Here is a 22,221-nt window from a genome sequence, read left to right as displayed (position 1 = left end):
TCCTTTGGGCCAAATCACTTTCCCCAATGTCTTCTTAATATCCTTAATGTCTTTAGCCATCTCATGCAATTTATTAAGGAGATTTGTTTGAACATCTATGATTAGTTGTCTCTCCTCCTTTATGTCATCTGGAGGCTTATCTTGTTCCTTTAACTGGGCAGTATCTTCCTGTTTCTTGGTATGGATTGTAATTTTTTGTTGGTGTCTTGTTATCTGTCTTCCTAGATGTATTTATTCTGGGTGTGGTTTCTCTCTTTAGTTGAGGGTTTTCTTGCCCTTTCTCTCTTGATGGTTGTAGTAGGAGCCAAGGATGTAGTTGGTGCTACAAGCTGTGGATGCTCAAGCTGCCTGTGTTGCCCCAGGGACCAGTGAAGCTTCTCCCACCTTTCTTCTTTGCTAGGCATAGGTAGAGAGCCACAGCTGTGTGTAATAATCCAAGTCACGTAGGCCTAGACTTTAGTTGCCTAGAAACACTAATGAAGCTTCATACCCCTTCCTCCCTTGCCTAGGACAGGGATGGAGCTGCAGGTGTGGGCAGCAATCTATGCCATGAGGGTCCAAATAACTGCAGTTGCCTTAGTAGACTTCTGACTATTTAGTCTCTGCCAGCCAGATGTACTTGCAGTTACCCAGAGAGGATGGTGCCAACTTCCTTCCTGCCAAAGGTGGGGCTGATGCCTAGGCTAGGGCTGCAGTTTGATCTGGGTGGAAAGAAGCCAGCCCCTACCTGCACTGTGGTTTTCAGTCCACCTGCTTCCCCTCATGTCAGGGGCAGAGTTAAAATGGCAGCTACCTGTGTCTTTCTGTCTTGGACAGGGTCACACTTTAGCTGTTCTTAGGGTTATACTCTAGCCCACCAAATTTACTAATCAGTAGCTGAAGTTGGTGCCCCACTGTCTCTTTGTCCTACTTTTTTTGGGGAAGTGGAGCTTTCAGTTCCAGCTACAGAATTTGTCCCGAGGTGGCTTGTGCTGCCAGTGGAGGATGGGCACCAGCCTCCATGGCATGGAGTGATCTACTTATGAATCGTCTTTGCAGATGGGTAGTCTCCTCCTTGCATTCTTTCAAGGTTGCTGCAGCATACTCTTCTGATCTCCTGGAGTCAACAAACAGGTGTTTTAGATAGTTCTGGGTGATTACTAAGTGCCCTGTAGTATGAACTGACTCTAGGAGCTCCTTACTCCACTACCATCTTTCTGGTTGCTTATAATAAACTTTTAATAACTGATTTTCTAATGTTAAAACAACTTTAACATTTCAGAAATACACCTAACCATTATAACACATTATTTTATTTATTCACTGATGGATTTGGTTTGTTGATATTTTATTTAGGATTTTTTAAAAAGAATCCAGGTATATTTTTCTATAATTTATCTATAATTTAATTTTCTTCTATGTTCTTTGTCAGGTTTTATCATCAAAGTTATGTTGGCGTCATAAAATATATTAATGTTCTTTCTTTTATTTACTTGGAATTTTTAAAATGCCTGCAATTCCTTGATTGTTTCATATAGCCCAGGGGAAATTTTGTTGCAAACTGGTGTTTTCTCTGTGGTAAGACTTTAAAGTACTGTGTCAAATATTTTTAATGGTGATAGTATTATTTAGGTTTTCTATTTCTTCTTTAAACAATTTTTCATGTTATATTTTCTCAGAATTTGTCAATCTTATAAAATTATTTTTATTGCATCAAGGAAATTATATTGTCTTTTTAATATCTTTTAAATCTTTTAGCATCTATATTTATATATTTATGAATTCCTAATAGGGTTCATTTGTGTATTCACACATTGTGTATTCTTTTGGTCAGTCTTGCCAAACATTGGTATATTTCATTAACTTTTTCAGTTAATGGCTTTTCGGTTTGTTGTCTATTTCCTCTATTCCTGCTCTTATATTTATTATTTCCTATTCTTTACTTTCTTTGGGTTGTTTCTGGTCTTTCTTTCCACCTCCCCTAGTTTCTTATTTTGTTTTATTTTTTGCTTAGCTCATTTATTATTAGGCATCTTTGTTTTCTAATGTATTACTACACAAGTTCTAAGAGAATGTTTTTGTTGTCATTCATTTAAGAATATTATTTGATTCTAGCAATAATTTCTTCTTTGACTCCTGAATTATTAAGAAAGATGTTTATTCATTTCTAAAGCTTTAGGTTTTTCTAGTTATAGGTATCAATTTCTGACTTAATTGTGACCAGGGAAGGTGATATATTTTATTTTAACATTTGAAATTTGTTGAGACTTACTTAATGGCCAGGTATATGGTCAGTTTTTGGTAAATTTCTTAGGATATGCTTGAAAAGAATGTATTTTACCAGTTTTTAGGTGCAGTGTTCTATATATATCCAGTAGATCAAATTCAATAATTCTATTTTTCGAAACTGTTATATCCTTACTGATTTTTGTCTGTTTGACAAAATTACTCTAGTTATTAAAAGAGTTAATTCAACTCTTTCAAATGATTGTGAATCTGTGTATTTTTTTGAGACTCTGTAAATTTTTGTTCTGTATATGTTAAGATGGTGTTACCAATGTACACATATTTAAAATGGTTTTATCTTCCTGGTGAATTAAAACTTTTATCACTACATGATCACACCTTTTACCTGTAGCAATGCTTTTTGCTCAATGTCCAATTTTATATTAATATGGGTATATCTTTTGGTTAAGTTTCAAATCTTTACAGTCAAATTTTGGGACATAAGTTTTTGTTATATGTCTTGTCAGCAGCAAAGAACTGTAAACCTGTCTACAGTTTTTGCTAACTGGAATAATGAACCTAATTACATTATTTTTTTAAGTTTGGTATTTATTTTATTTTATGTATGACTTTAAATTTCTTGAAGAATTATTTCTGCAAGCCTCAGGAAATGGTTAAAGTCATAGGACAATCTCTCTTCCCCCCCAAAAAGTTGCATATTTTGGTGTTTGTCCTAGAGGGAAAAACTGAAATTTATGTTAAAATGCTATGAAAAGTTCTGTCATACATAGAGACTTAAAACCAACCTGCAGTAAAGATTTTAATCCTGTGCTCAGGTGCCAGGACAGATGTCCTAAGCTGCTGAGCATGACAAGGAAAACAAGGCAGTGAAGATTGGATAGTGGGCACCTAGCATGAAAGGAGGAAGGAATGCCAGGTTCCTTGAAGTGATATGTTGATTTCCTCACTCCCACCTTTTCTTTTTAAGCCATATCTGTAAAAAGTTACTAGGCAGAGATCCCAGAGAAAGAAAGGGTCAGAGAGTCCTTTAACTCCCTGGATACAGGGCACTGCTACACTATAGCACCTGATATAGGAGAACGTATTAATACTATCTCATGGTTCAGGCAGACCCAGGATAGAATGCAAAATAAAAGGAATGCTTATAGGAAACAATTTTGCTTGGAATGCTAGATGGTCAAGCCTCAGCATTTGGTCCATTGCAACCCTTTTCTCACTTGTCAACAGTGAAAAATTAGTTTGGTTAGAAGAACCAACTGGAATCACATGAGTTATTATGCTCATGCTTATTGTTAGAAAAAGATGAACTTGTGTGAATATTCTTATCTATTAATTCCTGGGGACCATTTTATTCTTCCCCAAAGACTGTTGATAGAATAACCCCCAAAAGGTGAAAGTTGAAGCCACTAATACTAGTCTGCAGTTCCAAAATAATAGACTGGTGATGTGGTTGAGCTGATATAGACAAGCTATATCTTCTTACAGTTGATCAATGACCTGCTATCCTTCCCCAACTCTTAGCCTGAGGTTTATTTCAGTGGAGGCAGGTAGCTGTGCTTCTCAGAGCAGAGAAGTCATTTAAGAGCAGAAAGGTAGAAGAATTCTAGGAAAGAACCTTCTCAATACAGAATTATCTCATGGTGTGATGGGAGAAGGCAAAGAACTCAGTGGCACTTTGCTTATCCAACTATTTGTCACTGTAGTAACTGCCTTTTGCCTATTCCAGAGGGTCTTGAACTGCTCAGGGACTGGGAACTCAAAGTCATGCCCTCTGTAGGAATAAGAACATTTATCTTAGGAGATTTGGCGCTGGCTATCTAAGAATCCAGGGAATTCTTGCTTAGATAAGCGTGGCACTCATCTTTTTGTTCATGGAAATGGTTGGCACTTTACCCATTACTTGAGCTTTGACAGCCCTGTTACTGATTATCTCTACAATGCCTACCATGTCATCAAATACCAGACTGAGTTACTTACAGTTATTTACTATAGAGGAGTTAATTTTGCCCTTGATTTGCAATATTGTGTTGCACACTTCTTTATGTACGCTACCTCTTTCAGCTCTGTATATCATCAATCACCAGGTTTGAAACAGTTTCTTAATTTTCCACTCTCTACTTCTTGCCTTCCATTTCAAGTAGAGTTGGCTCTTTGTGGCTGCTGCGGGTGAGGGACTGACTCCTGGATAAAGTGCAGAAAATGGTTTGGGGCCACTGCATCCTGGACCACTCTGAGCCTTCAGGGTAGGGTTCTTGTGAGTCTTCATGTCATCAGGTCCATGTTTCAGAGCATGTGTCACGCTCCCCACCTGATTAATCTAGGCAAATTTTGCTGAACATGAAGCAGAGTCATCTGAGCCTGAACTAGTGGAGACTGGTGGTGGGGACTGGGAAGATCTGATGGGGGTGGTGGAATGAGGACACAATCCAGCAGGGAGTCCAGATGGCAATCCACTTAGTTCTTTTGCCATGGCCCATTTTACTCTCTAATGTAAGCCTGCAGTTCTGTCCGTATAGTCAAGTAAGCTTTGACCTTGTCCACAAGGTTCTTACCCACATTTTTGTATTCCTTGAGGACTTATTTGTATAAAACATGGCAGCATAACTTATTTCTTTCACATAAGCGTTATGGCAGTATGTGGAAAATCTAAACAAACATGGACTATATCAAATAAAACTAATAATGCCTTGTGTAATTAGAGAAAAATGGCACTAATATACACAACATCATGTATTAGTCAGTCGAAAGGGTGCTGATGCAAAATACCAGAAATTGGTTCATTTTTATAAAGGGTATTTATTTGGGGTAGAAGCTTACAGATACCAGGCCATAAGCACAAATTACTTCCCTCGCCAAAGTCTATTTTCACATGTTGGAGCAAGATGGCTGCCAACATCTGCGAGGGTTCAGGCTTCCTGGGTTCCTCCTCTCCAGGGTCTTGTGTCTCTCTGGGTTCAAGCTTCCTTTCTTCTTGGGACTTTCTTCTCTTTCCTTTGTGTGCTTACTTCCCAGGGCACCAACTTAAGACTTCAGTATCAAACTACAACATCAAAACTCCAACATTAAGAACCCTTGCATCAAAAGCTTTTAGTCTTTTGCCATGCCTTTTATCTGTGAGTCCCAAACCACCAAGATGTGGCCCAATCAAAGCCCTAATCATAACTCAATCGGGCCCAGTAATAGACCAGATTACAAACATAATCCAATATCTATTTTTGAAATTCATAATCATATCAAACTGCTACACAGCATGAGAAGAGAGGTCATCAGGAAATGGTTAGGAGACAGGGTATGGGAGTTAAAGTGTGTGTAGATTTTATGTTATTTGGGAGAAGGGGACAAATGTTGGGTTAGTCTTTGAGAAGTATGCAGAGTAATATTTATAACATTGCCACTAAGTGGAAAGAAATAATGATTATTTTCAACTGAAAGTGTTGGCCAAGGTAGCTGATATCCCATGCTTCTGGAAATGAACTTTCTCCTCCCCATCACTTTATATTAAAAAGGCTCTGTCTGACCTTATTAATATATAGTCCAGAATTGGAATAGAGAATCAGCCTGCATGCTGTCTTCTGTCTACTTTTGGAAAATTATATACTAAGGAAAATATGCAAAGAGTGCTCTGTTGCTCTCTGGTATTCTTAGTAGATATTAAAAAAGAATGCACCTTTTTCAGGATTTGGTAAGATCTCTTCAGCAGAATCTGCTTGCTTTGGAGAAATTTAACTCTATTAGTTTACCAAATATATAATATGAAGTTTTGAAAATTTTAGAATAGTCAGTGGTCTAAAGCATAGTTCTTTCTGAACACAGAGGGTGGGCAAATGATGACAGAGAACATTTTAAACCTCCAATTTCTTGTTTATTCTTGATATCATATTGTCTTGGTTCCATCATTGACATTAAATATACAATTTTAAATTCTATTGTTTAATTGGTTCAATGATTAAGAAAATGTTCCAGATATTCAGGCTAATTTTGTCCCAATTTATTCCAATTAATCCTGGTTAAATTCTGAATAAGTGGGATTGATGAGGCACTGAGAACTAATTAATTGACTAATTAATTGTTAAAGCACAATGGTATTGTTCAACTTTGCACAGAATTCTCTTGGTTTTAGATAGAAACACTTTTAAACTAAACTGCATTGCAAGACATTTGTTGCTATTTCTAGGTGTTTTTCATGGACAAGTTAAATATTTTCCCCAAGGTTGTCACATGTAGGCATAAACTAAGAAAAGGCTCAATTTTCACTTGGATATTTCCACTTGTACTTCTATAGTAGAGGTTATCAAATTTGCAGAAAAGGCTTTCAAACCTAAGTGATTCTCTGGTAACTACATTCTGGATACCTTCCAGGCACATTTTGAACATCAAGTGTCTTCTCACTGAGCATGCTGACTACTCCTGGGTCCAAAGCTTACTCATGTGCTTCTTTCTCTGAACTCCTTGCACTTGTATTGCACCAACAAGTACAGTCCTGAATGATTTTCTTTGGTGAATTTTGTAGCCCAAGGTGATAAAAGCTTCTTGAATGAAAGCCTTGTGAGGCTCAAGGACTGTTCTGGAAAATGTTATGTTTTAGTTAAGTGTAAAGTGTATTCTTAATATCCATAATAGTGATAGTAACTTAGATTCTTTTTTTTTTTTTTTAACATTTTACTCTTTTTTTTTCTTCCTAAGATTTATTTAACCCTCCCCCCCATACTGTTTGGGCCTGCTGTCTGTTCTCTGTGTCCATTCACTGGGTATTTTTCTTTGTGTGCTTGTCTTCTCTTTAGGCAGCACCAGAAACCAATCCTAGGACCTTCTGGAGTGGGAGAGAGATGCTCAATCTCTTGCACCACCTCTGCTCCCTAGTCTGCTGTGTCTCTTATTGTCTCTCCTCTGCGTCTTTTTTTGTTGCATAATCTTGCTATGCCAGCTCTCCATGTGGGCCAGCATTCCAGGTAGACCAGTTCTCCACTCAGGCCAGTTCTCCACAGGAGCCAGCTCTCTGGTGGGGCCAGCTTGCCACATGGACCAGCTTGTCTTCACCAGGAGGCCCCTGGAATCAAACCCTGGACCTCCCATATGATAGATGGGAGCCCAATCGTTTCAGCCACATCTGCTTCCTGTAACTTAGATTCTTAAATCAGGATCAGCTCCTCAAAGAAAGTAGTTTTTGGCCTGAAACCAAATGGTTGAATAGAATTCAGGCAAGTGGAGAAGTGAAGACAAGCTTTTTAAACAGAGGGCGTGGACTATGCATATTCTCAGAAGTAGGGATATGTGGGAAATTGGTAGTGGGCCATAGAGTGTGTTTGGGTGAGGAAGGCAGGGTCAGGTATTAGAACACCTCATTTGACATAATTAGAAGTTAGATTTGATCTTGAATGAAATGGCATCTTTATTGGGGGGGAGGCTACATAAATATTTGTTTTTGTTGTTGTTGAAGATGATAATGGGTTTCATGTTCTTGTTTAAAGAGAATGCGCTGAGTGGAAGAAAACTATTGGATCCTTTATTTACCACACATATTTTGTTTGCTGCTTGATTCTACCTCAAAAATACTGCTTCATTTTCCCTTTCTCAGATATTTTTTAAGGTCTGATTTATGAGAGATGTTCTTGTGGCAACTTTTTTTTTCCCTGGATAAATAAAAACTAGTGTGGATTTGACAATTTGGGTATGTTCAACTCCAAGATACTTATACTTAGCTGACCTGGAGCGTGTGTTAGGCATTTCTTTCCTCATCTGTATGACAGGTAAAGCACATTACCTTCTATAAGGAAAGGAAAAGGGTGAAGAGGGCAGTCTTTAGTTTGGAATTTAAATATTAATTGCTGGTAGGATGGAAGTGGGATATATTTTTATTAATTTCTTTTATCATTTTTCTGATGTGCCTTTAGAAGAATATATTTCCATTCCCTCTCTCCCTCCCTTCTTTTCTTCCTTCCTTCTTTTTATTCTTTCTATATTGTGTGGTACTGAAGTCTGCCTTTTAGTCATCTTCTAGAATTTTAAACACTCTAGTTTTTTTTCTGTTGAGATCTGGGAACTGTTGCCTCATAAATGCCAGATCTTGGCATTGTATGGAAACATGACTGTGGCATTTATAAAGTTATCTCAGAGCACATAAAGAGATCAGCACCAGGTTATACAATGTTTTGTGTATAGTTTTTTGACTAAAGTGGGATTTACCTTGATATATTCAGAATTTGTTGGTTGGTAACAATATTAATGAGGAAAAATGATTTTTTTTTCCTTCAGGGAGCTCTGTTAGAATCACCGTGAGATCTTTTATGTGTCATTAATTTGTTTTTGGATTAGAGGGTCACAGATGTCACACACTCTCTTTCCCTTCGGCTCTTCATGGCTGCTCACTCCAGTAAGCTGGGGAGGAGAGAAAGGGATTTAAGGAAACAGAAGATGCAAGATGAGAAATAAGAGAAGTAGAAAAGAGAGGAGAGTGGAGATGAAAGGAGGATGAGAAAAGAGGGAAAAGAGGGAGAAAAATTGATAGCAGAGGAGAGGAAAGAAAGGAAAACTAGAGGAGAGATTTTATTCCTCGATTCTCAGCATCTCGGTTTACTACACACATATTCATGGAGGAGTTCCTTGGGAGCATAGAAGAATAAAGATTGACTTACTTGTTTCCAAGCAAGATAATTCAAAGTAACTTGTGGTCTCTGAAACAGTTTGAGATAACAGTCATAAAGAAAAGTAATAAGACTAAAACACATTGGACAAATGGTTGCAACTTTCATTAGTATGAAGGTAAAATGTATTCATGATTTGTGCCCTTTGCTGATTAATACCTTGAGATATATATATGTGTACACACCTTGGCATATTTTATTTACAACTTTGTTTTGGCACTCACCTGGTATATAAACCACTCTTTGAAATATTGCATTACATCAAAGAAACAATTCTAAAGCTAGGTAATAATAGAAATTAAAAGGTAAAAGAAATGGAGGAAGACAGTAACCACAGAGATATCAAATTTTATTTTAATTTTTCTGCCTGAAGTTTAATACAAAAGATAAATCTTTTCCAACAGAATAGGCTAAGGAATATATCATATCAGTTTGCAAGTTATTAACAGAGTTTTTTTTTTTGAGGCAGATATCACTTTAGTAACTGCTCCAAATGCATTTACTTTATTTTAAAGGTTGTTCTTTCCATTATTAATGCCATCCTGAATCACAGAGCCATTTATGATGAAATGTTCTACTCGAAAAATCCTATAAATGCCTCTGCAATGGTTGCTGATATGTTTCAACTCACCTTAAAATATACTGTAAATTTTTGGAAGATGTTTTTATCTTACTGTATATTCTCCTCAGACTGTTAGAATCCAATTTATTAACTCTGGAAGTTGAAAGCTGTGCTTGAATAAAGTGATACCAATATTTGTCAGGATTGGCCCAAATTATGTGTTTTATGAGATAGCATAATTCCAGGCTGTGAATGTCTTACATCAGTAAAGACTCTGGTGGGGGTGTAATGGGGACAGTTTAATTCACTTCAGAAAGGATTTCTCTACTTGTTAAAGTCAGAAAATAAACTTCCCTGCTGTATTTGCAGTGGCACCACTGAAATTGGGAAATTTTACTTATAAAAAAGCCTTAGGGAAGCAGTTATGGCTCAACTGATAGAGCGTCTGCTTAGCATATGGAGGGACCAGGATTCAATACGCAGGGCCTCCTGACCTGTGTGGTGAGCTGGCCCATAAGCAGTGCTGCCATGCACAAGGAGTACCCTGCCACACAGGGGTGTCCCCCACATAGGAGTGCCCATGCACAAAGAGTGCACCCCACATGGAGAGCTGCCTCATGCGGAAAAAGTGCAGCCCACCCAGGAGTGGCGCTGCACAAATGGAGAGCTGATGCAGCAAGATGACACAATGAAAAAGTGACACAGTTTCCCAGTGCCGCATGACATGAATACAAGTGGATGCAGAAAAGGAACACACAGCAAATGGACACAGAGAGCAGACAATGGGGGGGAGAAGGAGACAAATAAAATAAATCTTAAAAAAAAAAAAGCCTTTAATCAATCCAATAAATTGTTTTAAAATTTTCTCTGCTCTGAAGATGTTATTATATCATCTGCCTCTTGTTGTTCAAGTAAAACATAGACCTGATTGCAACTTGAGCATTAACTGGAAACTTTGCATACTTGGCCTTCATATTTTCAGGGCTAGAGTTTTATTCTTTGACTTATTTAGCAAATGTTTATTGAGAATCTATTCTCCAGGACCATTTTGGGTTTTAAGGCTACAGTAAGGAGCAAGCCCCAGTTCCTGACCTGATGAGCTTGCATTCTATGAGAGAAGTTCTCTTTCTGTTGGGCTAGCAGCTGTGAAATGCCTGTCTAGAAGTTCCCAGGTGAGCTTTTGCCAACTTTGTTCTTTCCACTTCCCCCTTTTGAGAGAGAGAAATTCTTTTAGGAGGGATAAAATGCTTGTAGTGAGAGTACCCTTTTTTACTGTCATTTTTCTTGATGTATATTCTAAACATCAGGATTTTCCCTAAAAGACATAACTTAATATCAACTTGTTCTTCTTTATTATCTCCAAATTATCTTGGACCTGAACTTAGAAGCATGAAACTGGGTCTCTTAGGAACCTGAAGATTCAAAAGAAATATACAATTTTCCATTTGTAAAAGAAGGCAAAAACAGACTGTATGCAGGGTATTTTCAATACCCACAGCCCACAGTCTTTGTTACTGCAATATTTGGTTCTGTTTCAAACAATTTCTTCCACCTTGTATAATCATGGCACTGAATAAATGTTCAACATCAAAATAGTTACTGATTTTCAGTTCCAGGATGGCTGTGTTTCAGAAATGAGGGAAGCATGTGTCTCTAAATGAAAGGTGCAGTATAAAGGTATACAGGCAACTTATTACCATTTTAGGCAGAATTCCCAAGCCATCATTTAGCAATTAAAAAAGCATTCCCTTTCTTCCAACCTAGGATGCTCAGGTTTTGTGGACAAAGTAGTAGAAGGCCCCACCATCCTTTGTTGACTAGTTCTGGAGCCTCTAAATCTGTGAAGGCAGAAGGTGAGTTATTATTTTCTTTTCCGTTAATCAATGCAATGTATAAATGAAGAAATACAAATGGTTCTTTCAAAAATTTTTCAGAGCAAAATCACATTTGAAAAGATATACTGATTTCCTCCTTTCAAGTGAATAATCTCTCTTGATATTTCCAGGCCTTTATCTTCCCGTCAAAATGTACTCTGCCCTGTGTTTTGTTCAGCAAGGTGCATGGTTGTGTGGGAGATTATCGTCATTTGAAAATTTAGATTTAGATAAATAGACTTCTGAGAGCACACGTTAGCAAAATGGACATTGCTCTAACTCAAAGGAATGAAACTCAGCATTTTCAAAACCTCATATACCAGTGATTCCTGAGTGAGTGAGAGTTGAAAAGTAGTTTCCTCAGAGATAAACTTTTTTTTTTCTAGTTGGATTCAGAACTTTTCTATGGGACTAAGTTTTTCTCCCAAACATCACTTCCTTTAAATATTCAGTATTATTTCTTCCTAATCTCTTTCCCAAATTCAAGGTTATACATTCTTCAGCTAGTATGTAAGGTGTCTGCACTTAAAAGGAAATGTGAGATCTCCTTTTCTAGGGACTGCTGTAATCTTCTTTCTAATTCTGTCAATATAATGTAACTGGGAACTCTAACCTTAAGACCAAATCATTTATCGTTCGAGGATTGTGTTTGCAGGAACCACGCCAACAGAGAGATGACAAGAATTTTTTTTATTATCGAAGCAAACACATTGGTTACAAGTATATGAAGCTCAACTTGGCTTACACATATTTTAAAATCTTTTATCCATAAATTTACTCATCAAAAAGCAACAGTAGGAACAACCAGAAAGATGGTAGCATAGTAAGGCATTCCTAGAGTCAGCTCCTGCTACAGGGCAATTAGTAAACACCCAGACTATCTGGAGCTCTCTGAAGCACCTGTCTGGGGACTCCAGGAGACCAGAAGAGCATTCTGCAATATCCTTGAAGGAATGGAAGGAGACTGCCAATCTGCACAGAAGATTCTTAAGTAGAGTGCGCCATACCACTGGAGGGTACAAGCCACTTTGGGAGCTGTTCCATGACTGGAATTGAAAGCTCCACTTCTCAAAAGCAGGGGAAGACTACTAGATGGTTGGGCACGAACTTCAGCTCCTGATGAGTAAATTCAGTAGGCTAAAGAATAATCTTAAGAACAGCTAAAGTTTCAGTCTGTCCAAGACAGAAAGAGGGTGGCAGCTGCCATCTTAATTCTGTGCCTGGCACAAGGGGAAGTGGAGTGGACTGAAAATCACAGTGCTGATAGGGGCCAGCTTCTTTCCATCCAGGCCAGATGACAGCTCTAGCCTAAGCCCCAGCCCCACTTCTGTCAGGGAGGAAGCTGGGGGGACCTGTGCCAGCCTCTCTGGAAATTACCAGCCAAGCCATGGAGGCCAGTGATTGTCCTACTCTGGCCATGCAAGCAGCCTGAGGAACTGTTCTGTGGCTGGTATTGGAAGCTCCATTTCCCAAAAACAGGAGAGAAAAAGACAGTTGGCCATCAATTTCGGCTACTGATTAGTAGACTCAGCTGGCTAAGGTATAACCCTAGGAACAGCTAGGGTGTGAATCTGTCCAAGTCAGAAAGAAGCCAGGGGCTGCCATTTTGACTCTGCCCCCAGCGTGAGGGGAAACTGGACTGACTGAAAATCACAGTGATGGTAGGAACCAGTTTCTTTTACCCAGATCAGCCTGCAGCCCTAGCCTAGGTTTCAGTCCCATCTTAGGAGGGAGGAAGATGGCAGGTCCTGTACCAGCCTCTCCAAGTAACTGCAGGTACATTTGACTGGCACAGACGGAATAATTGGAAGCCTACCAGGGCAACTGTGGTCATCTTGGACCCACACTGCATAGACTGCTACCCACACCTGCAGCTCCATCCCCAAGCAGGAGAGAAAGGGGCATGAAGCTTCCTCAGTCTGTCTGGGCAGCTGCAGTCTAGGCCTGCTGACTTAGATTATTCCACACAGTTGTGACTCTGTCCCTACCCCTGGCAAAGGAGAAAGTTGGGAGAAGCTTCATCAGGCCCTGGGGAAACGAGGGTAGTTTGAGCCTCCACAGTTTATAGCAACAACTACATACTTGGCTCTTACTGAAAAACCAGCAAGGGAGAAAGGGCAGGAATCCCTAAACTAAAGAGAAAAACTGCACCCAGAATAAATAATCTAGTAAAGTAGATGCCAAGACACCAACAAAAATTTATAATCCACACCAAGAAACAGGAAGATATGGCCCAGTTAAAGGAAAAAGATAAGCCTCCAGATAGGAGTTGAAACAACTAATTATAGATGTTCAAACAGATCTTATTAAATTCAATGAGATGACTAAAGAGAGTAAAAATATTAAAAAGAAACTGGATGGGCATTAAGAAGAATTAGAAAGTATACATAGAAAAATAGGAGATCTTATGGAATGAAAGGCAAAATAAATGAAATTAAAGAAACATTGGAATCATATAATAGCAGATTTGAGGAGGGAGAAGAAAGGATTGGTGAGTTTGAAGAAATGACCTCTGAAAGTTAACATACAAAAGAGCAGAGGAAGAAAAGAATGGAAAAAATTGAACAAGCTCTCAGGGAACGAAATAACAGCAAAAAGCATGCAAACGGATGTGTCATGGTGTCCCAGAAGGAGAAGGAAAAAGAAGCAGAAAGCACATTTGAAGAAATAATAGTAGAAAATTTCCCAACCCTATTGAAGGACATAGATATTCATGTCCAAGAAGCACAACATACTCCCATCCAAAAAAATTCAAATAGACCAATTCCAAGACACATACTAATCAGAATGTCAAATGCCAAAGACAAAGAAAGAATTCTGACAACAACAAGAAAAAAACAATGCATAACATATAAGGGATACCCATAAGATTAAGTGCTGATTTTGCACCAGAAATCATGGAGGCAAGAAGACAGTGGTGTAATATATTTAAGATACTACAAGAGAAAAACTTCCTGCCAAGAATCTTATATCCAGCAAGACTGTCTTTCAAAAATGAGGGTAAAATTATTCTAATTCACAGATAAACAGAAATTGTGAGAATTTCTAAGCAAGAGACCAGATTTTCAGGAAATACTAAAGGGTATGCTAGAGCCTGAAAAGAAAAGACAGGAAAGAGTCTTGAAATGAAGATTATATCAATAAAAGTAACAAAGTCTCAAAAGACTGGTGAAAATAAAATATGACAGATAAAACTCAAATAGTCAGGAATAAACTTAACTGATGATATAAAACACTTGTATTCAGAAAACTGCAATTAAATGTTAAAAGAAATTTAAAAAGCTCTAAAAAACTGGAAGAACATTCCATGCTCATATCATTAAGATGTCAATTCCACTCATTTGAATTACAGATTCAGTGCAATCCTGATTAAAAATTCCACCAACATTAAAAAAAAAAAAAAAGAATTGAAAACACGATTATCAGTTTTATTTGGAAGGGTCAGGGGTTCTGAATAGCCAGAAACATCATAGAAAGGAAAAGCGAATCCTCATCTCCAGACTAAATCATATTACCTAGGTATAGTGTGAAAATAGCATGGTACTGGCATAAAGACAGACACATAGACCAATGGAACCAAATTGATGGCTGAGAAACAGATTGTCACATGTATGATCAAGTGATTCTTGACTACTAGCCTGTCAAACCCACACAGGTTGGGCAGAACAGTCCTTTTAATAAATGGTGCTGAAAGAACTGGATATGTATAGCCGAAAGAAGGAAAGAGGACCCCTATCTCACACCTTATCCAAAAATTAACTCAAAACGGATCAAAAACCTAAAAATAAAAACAAGAACCATAAAACTTCTAGAAGAAATTGTAGGAAAGTATCTTCAAGACCTGGTGGTAGGTAGTGGATTCTTACAGGAGATAAGAGGAGGACTGAGATGGACTACTGATGTTTAATGTATGTACAAGTTTTAATTAACTTCAATGTAAAATTGTGGAAATGTATATTGTGGATGGTAGCAAATAGTGATTAACAGCTATTTTGTAAGTGGGGATGTGGCTGAAAATGGTAGTCTAGGTATGTAAATACTAATTCACCAAATGCTAGAGAATAATCTAGGAACTGAATAGCACAGTAAACCAAGAGGTGGATGAGAATTGTGTTTGGTGGTGCAGATGCAAGAGTGTCCTTTGTGAGTTAGAACAAATGTACATCACTACTGCAGGGTGTTGGGAATGTAGAGAAGCATGGGAAAAATACACCTGGAGTGACCTATGGACTGTGGTTAACAGTAATAATATAGTATTTCTTGCATCTATGCCAAAGATATACTGTGTTGATAATGGGGCAGCATGGAAAATGTGTGCCAAATATACACTATAGACATGGTAACAATCAGATGATATTATCTTATCTGTAACAATGTTCCACTACAGTGTGGTGTGTTGATAGAGGGGTGGTGTTCGGGAATTCTGCACATGTGCATGATTGTTTTTAAGTTTACAACTTCTGTCATAAAAAATATATTTAAAAATTAATAATAGGGTGGGTTGGGGAAAAACACACCAAATGTAAGCAAAGGACTATAATAAGTAGTAAGATTTTGACATTATTCTTTCATAATTTGTAACAAACGTCTCACGACAATGCAAGATGTTGGTAGAGGGTTGATGTATGGGACCCTATATGATGTTATGCACGTTTGCTTTGTAAGTTCACAACTTTTGCTATACACTTAATTATTTATTTATGTTCATATATAAATGATATAAAGATAATAATAGTGTGGGTTGGGGGAAAATACTTTGGTAAGTAGTAATATTTTGACAATGCTCTTTAACCTTTAGTTTAAAAGGTTTAACAACAATGCAAGGTATTGGTGGTAGGGTGAGTTATGAGAGCCCTATATGATGTTATATATGTTTATTTTGTAAGTTCACAACTATTACTATACACTTATTGTTTATGTATGCTTATGTATGAGTTATATACTTCAATAAATTTTTAAAAATTAAAAAAATACAGGCAAGAAAAAAAAAGCAACAGCAGAATGGAAATATGCATTAAGCTAAGGGAAAACTTTCTTTCAAATGAACAGTTTGTTACTTTTTTTCTTTTTGCTATTTATTAGATATTATGAATGAGAACTTGGTTTCAATTCTCTCCCAGGCCTTAAGCTCCCATTCTTCATTTGATATTTTTTCCTGGAAGACAGCAACCCATTCCTCCATGTACTAATGTGAACTCTTCCATGCCCAGAGAAAGGCACACACAAATATTTGTTTGTGGTGGTTACTTTCAAGTTATTACTTGTTATTTTTCTGTTGCTCTATGGCTTAATGAAAAATGATTGAATATAGCAGGCATCAAGTAGACATTGCACCCATTAAAGCAGTTGCTTTGCACAAGAGCACAAAATCAAAAGCTAGAACTATTCTGCATGATACTGTAATGGTGGATTCCTGACACCCTGTATTTGCCCAAACCCATAAAACTTTACAGAACAAAGACCAAACTTTAATGCATGCAAATTTAAAAAATCATTTAGGAAGACAGGAGATCCCAGGATGGAATGCTGAATAACAGAAGAATCTAAATGTCTTACAAATATATGAAGCAACCTCACTGAAGGAACTGGAGGATAAAGGTGCTGACCTAGGTGGAAAGGAGTGGAATCTATAAGACTAAAAACAAAAGGAATTCTGCAAAAGCACTGTACTCCAGTTGATAAAGTTTATTCCCACAGAGGTATAAGTTATCAATTCGGAAACTATGATGCATGCATACTGGAATTGAACAATTGCATGACTGCTTGTCAAATGGAGGAAGTCAGGTGTCTCATTTTTAGAAAGGGAGGTTACAGATGAGCAAGGGAAGATAGCTGGAATGATATATGTGGTGTTGGATTGGAATTGGGGACATCGATATGAATGCATATTTAGTGTAATATAGATGCTGATGGTTACACATGAATATTTATAGAGGCATGTGTATGTACACGTTGGTATACACACAAATACTTCCTTGCTTTGTCAGCTGAGAGAACCTTCAAGAAACGTCACTCCAGCAGCAATGAATGCTCTAGTGATTTCTAATCCATTCTCAAATGAAAGAATCCAGGGGTCTTTGGGGACATGATTGATTCCAGAACTGGGGCAGGAAATATACAAGATGAACCCAGAGCATCTGATAATACCAGAAAGTAAGGACTGGCCAAAGCTGAAACAATTTGAACAGAAAAGTAAATATAGTTTTAGTAGATAATAATTCAAAACATATAATAAATGCCCATGAGTCCATATGTACATAAATAAAAATATATGATTGAATAAACAAATACATGGGGAGGAAAAGACAAATCTGCCATGTACAACTCCTCTAAATAATTTATGTAGATATTCTGCTCTCAAGGAAGTAGGTATAACTCTCATGTCTTAAGTATGGGCTATACATCATGACATTCTTCCAAATAATGCAGTATGGAAAGGGGAGGGGTATTAACTTAACAGTGGAAAAATGTGACAAACACTATCTTAGCCAGGTGATCAAGGTTAACATCACAGTGAAAAGACATATTGGTAGTATGTATCCTTGATATGATGTGATGAGAATGGCATTTTACCTTTGTGGTTTTCCTTCCCCAAATCCAGAACTCCTAAAATCAGTAATACCAGTCTAATCATGAGAAAAAATATCAGACAAGTGTCAACTGAGGGATATTCTGAAAAATCCTTTCTCAAGCAAACTCATCAAACCCAAGGAATGCCTAAAAAACTGTCACATTCAAGAGGAATCTAAGGAGACATGACAACAATATATATGTATAATATAAGATCCTGGAACAGAAAAAGGGAAATAGATAAAAATTAAAGAAATCTGAACACATTATGGATTTTAGTTAATAATAATGTATCATCGTTCATTCATTCATTGTGAAAAATGTCCCATACCAATGTAAGATGTTAATAATAGGGGTAACTGGGTATGATTTAAATAGGAAATGTCTGTATTATTTTGGCTATTTTTCTGTTAATTTATTACTATTATAAAATTAAAATTTTATTTAAAGTCTAGCTAGGGCATGTTTCGATCTTGGAGAACAAAGTTACTGTAATGTTATACTTCTATTGAATGGTAGCTGATCCAAGAGCTCCCTATTTTTTCTCTGATGAACAGAACAACTTTAGAAGTCCTCTGTAAGTTGGCCACCTGTCCTGCCCTTCCTATATTTTTTTATCTTTCACTAAACTGTAGTTCATTATCATCCCTCTAGTCAGGCAATTGTCTTCACTGCAGATTTGGGCTCTCCATTTTCTTGGGACAACTTAACTCTTCCCCATCTGTTTTCATATTGTACCTACTCTCAATTGCATGCTGGTAAAATAGCTGTCATGAAAAAACAGTCCCTGGGTTGTATAATTTGCCCATTTCTGTGATATAAATACTCCTATCACAACCAATTTCAAGTTACCAACAGTTTAGCAATGAACTTGAAAACTCCCCGAATGTTTAATAACTGGCTCTCATAGAGGTTAACATGTACCACTTCCTTTTAGACAATCTTAGATCCCCTTAAGTTCATTCTCTCCTGAACTCCTGTCTCCCAACTTGCCTCTGGAGAAAGTTCATAGCCTAGTACCTACTGGCAGCTATGGTTTAGTGCCTGGATTCAGAAAAGCTAGGTTTGAGGGCTGGCTCTGTTACTAATAAGCCATGTACATTTGTGGAATTACTTAACTTTTCCTGAGAACTAAATTTTATTCTCTGTAAAATAGAAATAATAGTACCTACCTTTTTGTCTTCCAAAACTGACTGTGATTGTGGAATGACATAGCATAAAAATATTTTGAGAAAGTGCTGTGTAGATACAAGGTTTTATTTTTATCACTATCTGTCATAAAATTTAAGTAAACAAGTATTTCTTTAGAATTTGATTTGCTTTTCATATAAGATCTTTCATTTGTTCAAAAAAATGTGTTAGGGTGACTTCTAAGCACCAGTTTCTTCTCTGAATTAAACTAACTTTACAGACCAGTATCAGCTGTAGGGTTGGGTCAAGGAAAGAATGACTGAGGTTCTTGGGGCAGTTGTTCAATAACTCTAAAGTCAGAATTTCAGAAAAAACTATGAGGTATCATAGTGTACGTGAACACAAAGTAAACAGAGAAGACCCATCTTTTATAGAAATAGCTGTATATTGAGAGCCATTTTAGCCGAAGTAGCTGCTTCTGAACCAAGAAGAATCTTTCCAAGAGGAAGTTGAGGGCCTTAATTCATTCCTTCTGAAGAAGTTTTTTGTTTTGATGGTTAAACATGGGGATATGGGAATTGCGCAAATGGATTTTGCATCATATATATACCCTTTATTAGTTTTGTGGCCTTGGGTAAACCATGAACCTCTATCTCATGATCTCTTTGATATAATAATTATCTCGACTTGATAATGTTTTTAGAAGTTTAAAATGTGTTAAAACATGTAAAATACTTAGAGTTGTTGGGTATGAATTGCCATGTCTTCATGTATTGGATATTCTTAGAGTTCGAAGTACTGAGATCAGAACCATTCCCAAATGTCCCAAGCTAGTTCTAATCCCTATAAAAGGCAGTAGGTTAAAAGGCTGCTTCTCAGGGGGGGTACTGGATTCCTGGCCAGTGGTGCTCTGTCGTGGTCCCTAGGGGAGCAGCGACAGTCTCCCAGGTACAGCGGCGGGGACAGGGAGGGAGTGAGGGTTCAACAGTGAGCCCCTGATGCTAATGACTATGCTTGTGAGCTGATAAACCTAAAATAAGAACAAGGCCTAGAGCAACATTGTGCCTGGGAATTTCCTCCTGTCAGCCTTCATGTTACTCAAATGTGGCCAGTCTCGAAGCCAAACTCAGCATGTAAATGCAATGCCTTCCCCCCAGCGTGGGACATGACACCCGGGGATGAGCCTCCCTGGCAACGAGGGACCACTATCAACTACCAACTGATGATGCAACTGGAAAAGGACCTTATACGGAAGGTTCAATGCGGATCAGCAGAATATCCATGTCTACATAAAATAACATGACTTTAAAATGCTGTTTGACCTAAAGTAAGGGGGAAATGGAAAGTTTATATGGCTACGAGTTTCTAAAAAAGAGTCTGGAGGCTGGCAGAAGGATTGCCCTCATTCACAACTGAGCAGAGTCAGAGAGACAGATAAAGCAGATACAACCCCCAGATATTGGTTCCTTTGAAGGCTAAAGAGACCCATGGGAGTTATGGTCATGGCCGATGGGGTTAACTACCAGGGCAGATGGCCCCTCTTTGGAAATGGTGTTTATGTGTGATGAATCTGGATTCAGATGGGATCTCCCTTCATAATGCTAATGTGCTGGAGGTGCAGTTAATGTTGGGGTTTAAGATATATTTAGGGGATTTGAATCTCTGGACTGACAATGTGATAGCCAGGTCCTGAGCCTCAACAGACTCCAGCACCTACAATCTGATTTATTGGACTTACCACACTCAGCTAAGATGGAGTTGAAGAAGGACAACCACCACACCATGGAGCCTAGAGTGATTACAACTGAAAATGGGAGGATTGCATCCAGCATCCATGTGGAATCTGAACCTCCTCTTGACATAGAGGTGCAATGGACACAACCAATCCAATGTCCACATAGAAGAGGTGGCATTGGATTGGGAAAAGTGGACATGGTGGACAATGGGTATGGGGAAAGGCAGGAAGAGATGAGAGGTGGAGGCGTCTTTGGGACATGGAGCTGCCTTGGATGGTGCTTCAGAGGTAATCACCGGACATTGTAAATCCTCACAGGGCCCACTGGATGGAATGGAGGAGAGTATGGGCCATGATGTGGACCATTGTCTATGAGGTGCAGAGGTGCCCAAAGATGTACTTACCAAATCCAATGGATGTGTCATGATGATGGGAACGAGTGTTGTTGGGGGGGTGGAGAGGGGGGTGGGGGGGGTTGAATGGGACCTCACATATATATTTTTAATGTAATATTATTACAAAGTCAATTTAAAAAAAAAGAAAAAAAAAAAAAGGCTGCTTCTTTCCACTGTGTGCTTCTTTAAGGTGAGAGCTTCCTTTTCTGAACACAGGGACTTTATATATACACTGCCAGTTTCCTGATTTCCTCTGTGACTTCAGGCAAATCAATCTATCTCTCGATGTAACTGCTACTCTTTACGTAAAGGTTATATGTACTAATGAGTTAGTGGAATCACAAAGCCTCAAGTCACTTTGATATAAAAACAGAAATATAGGAATAAAGCACCTAGGAGAGGACTATATATACAAATGTCCACAGTGTTTTTTGATCAAGGGCCTACATCCAAATCACCTCTGGAACTTTATTTTATTTTATTTTTTTAATAATAATGATGCTATTTTCATTTTCGGAGATTCTGAATCATTAGATGTGGGATAGGTCATTTATTAAAGAGGTCAAAGAGAGTTTGCGGTGGGGTTAAATGGGACCTCATATTTTTTGAATGTAATTTTTAAAAATAAATAAACAATTAAAAAAAAACTTTATTTTGTGTATTTAATAATTGAAAATATAAACAATTAAAAACTAAAAAGAAAACATAGTTGAAAAAAACATGCATTTCTCATTTAAATGTACTGGATACATATACATTTTTTTTTTTGACTCATACAATATGTTATACAATATTTTGGTTCATAGTAATGCAATCATATAGTATTTGTCTTTTTGTATCTGGCTTACATTGCTCAACATAATGTCCTCCAGGTTCATTTATGTTGTCATATGCTTTACGACTTCATTTCTTCTTACAGCTATATAATATTCCATTGTGTGAATATACCACAGTTTGTTTATCCCTTCATCTGTTGATGGACACCTGTGTTGTTTCCAACATTTGGCCATTGTGAATAATGTCGCTATAACATCCATGTGCAGATGTCTGTTTGTGTTACTGCTCTAATTTCTTCTGGGTATATAAC

At 37.7% G+C, this 22,221-nt stretch overlaps 1 pseudogene; it reads right to left on the bottom strand.

The window, feature by feature from the left end:
• Positions 1-3,861: 3,861 nt before the first annotated feature.
• Positions 3,862-6,622, bottom strand: LOC101419374 (adenylyl cyclase-associated protein 1-like; annotated as a pseudogene).
• Positions 6,623-22,221: the final 15,599 nt, after the last annotated feature.

Source organism: Dasypus novemcinctus, chromosome 8 (genome assembly GCF_030445035.2).
Source record: "Dasypus novemcinctus isolate mDasNov1 chromosome 8, mDasNov1.1.hap2, whole genome shotgun sequence".
NCBI lineage: Eukaryota > Metazoa > Chordata > Mammalia > Cingulata > Dasypodidae > Dasypus > Dasypus novemcinctus.
Note: the sequence above shows the minus strand (reverse complement) of the source record. Positions and strands in the feature narration are given on the sequence as shown.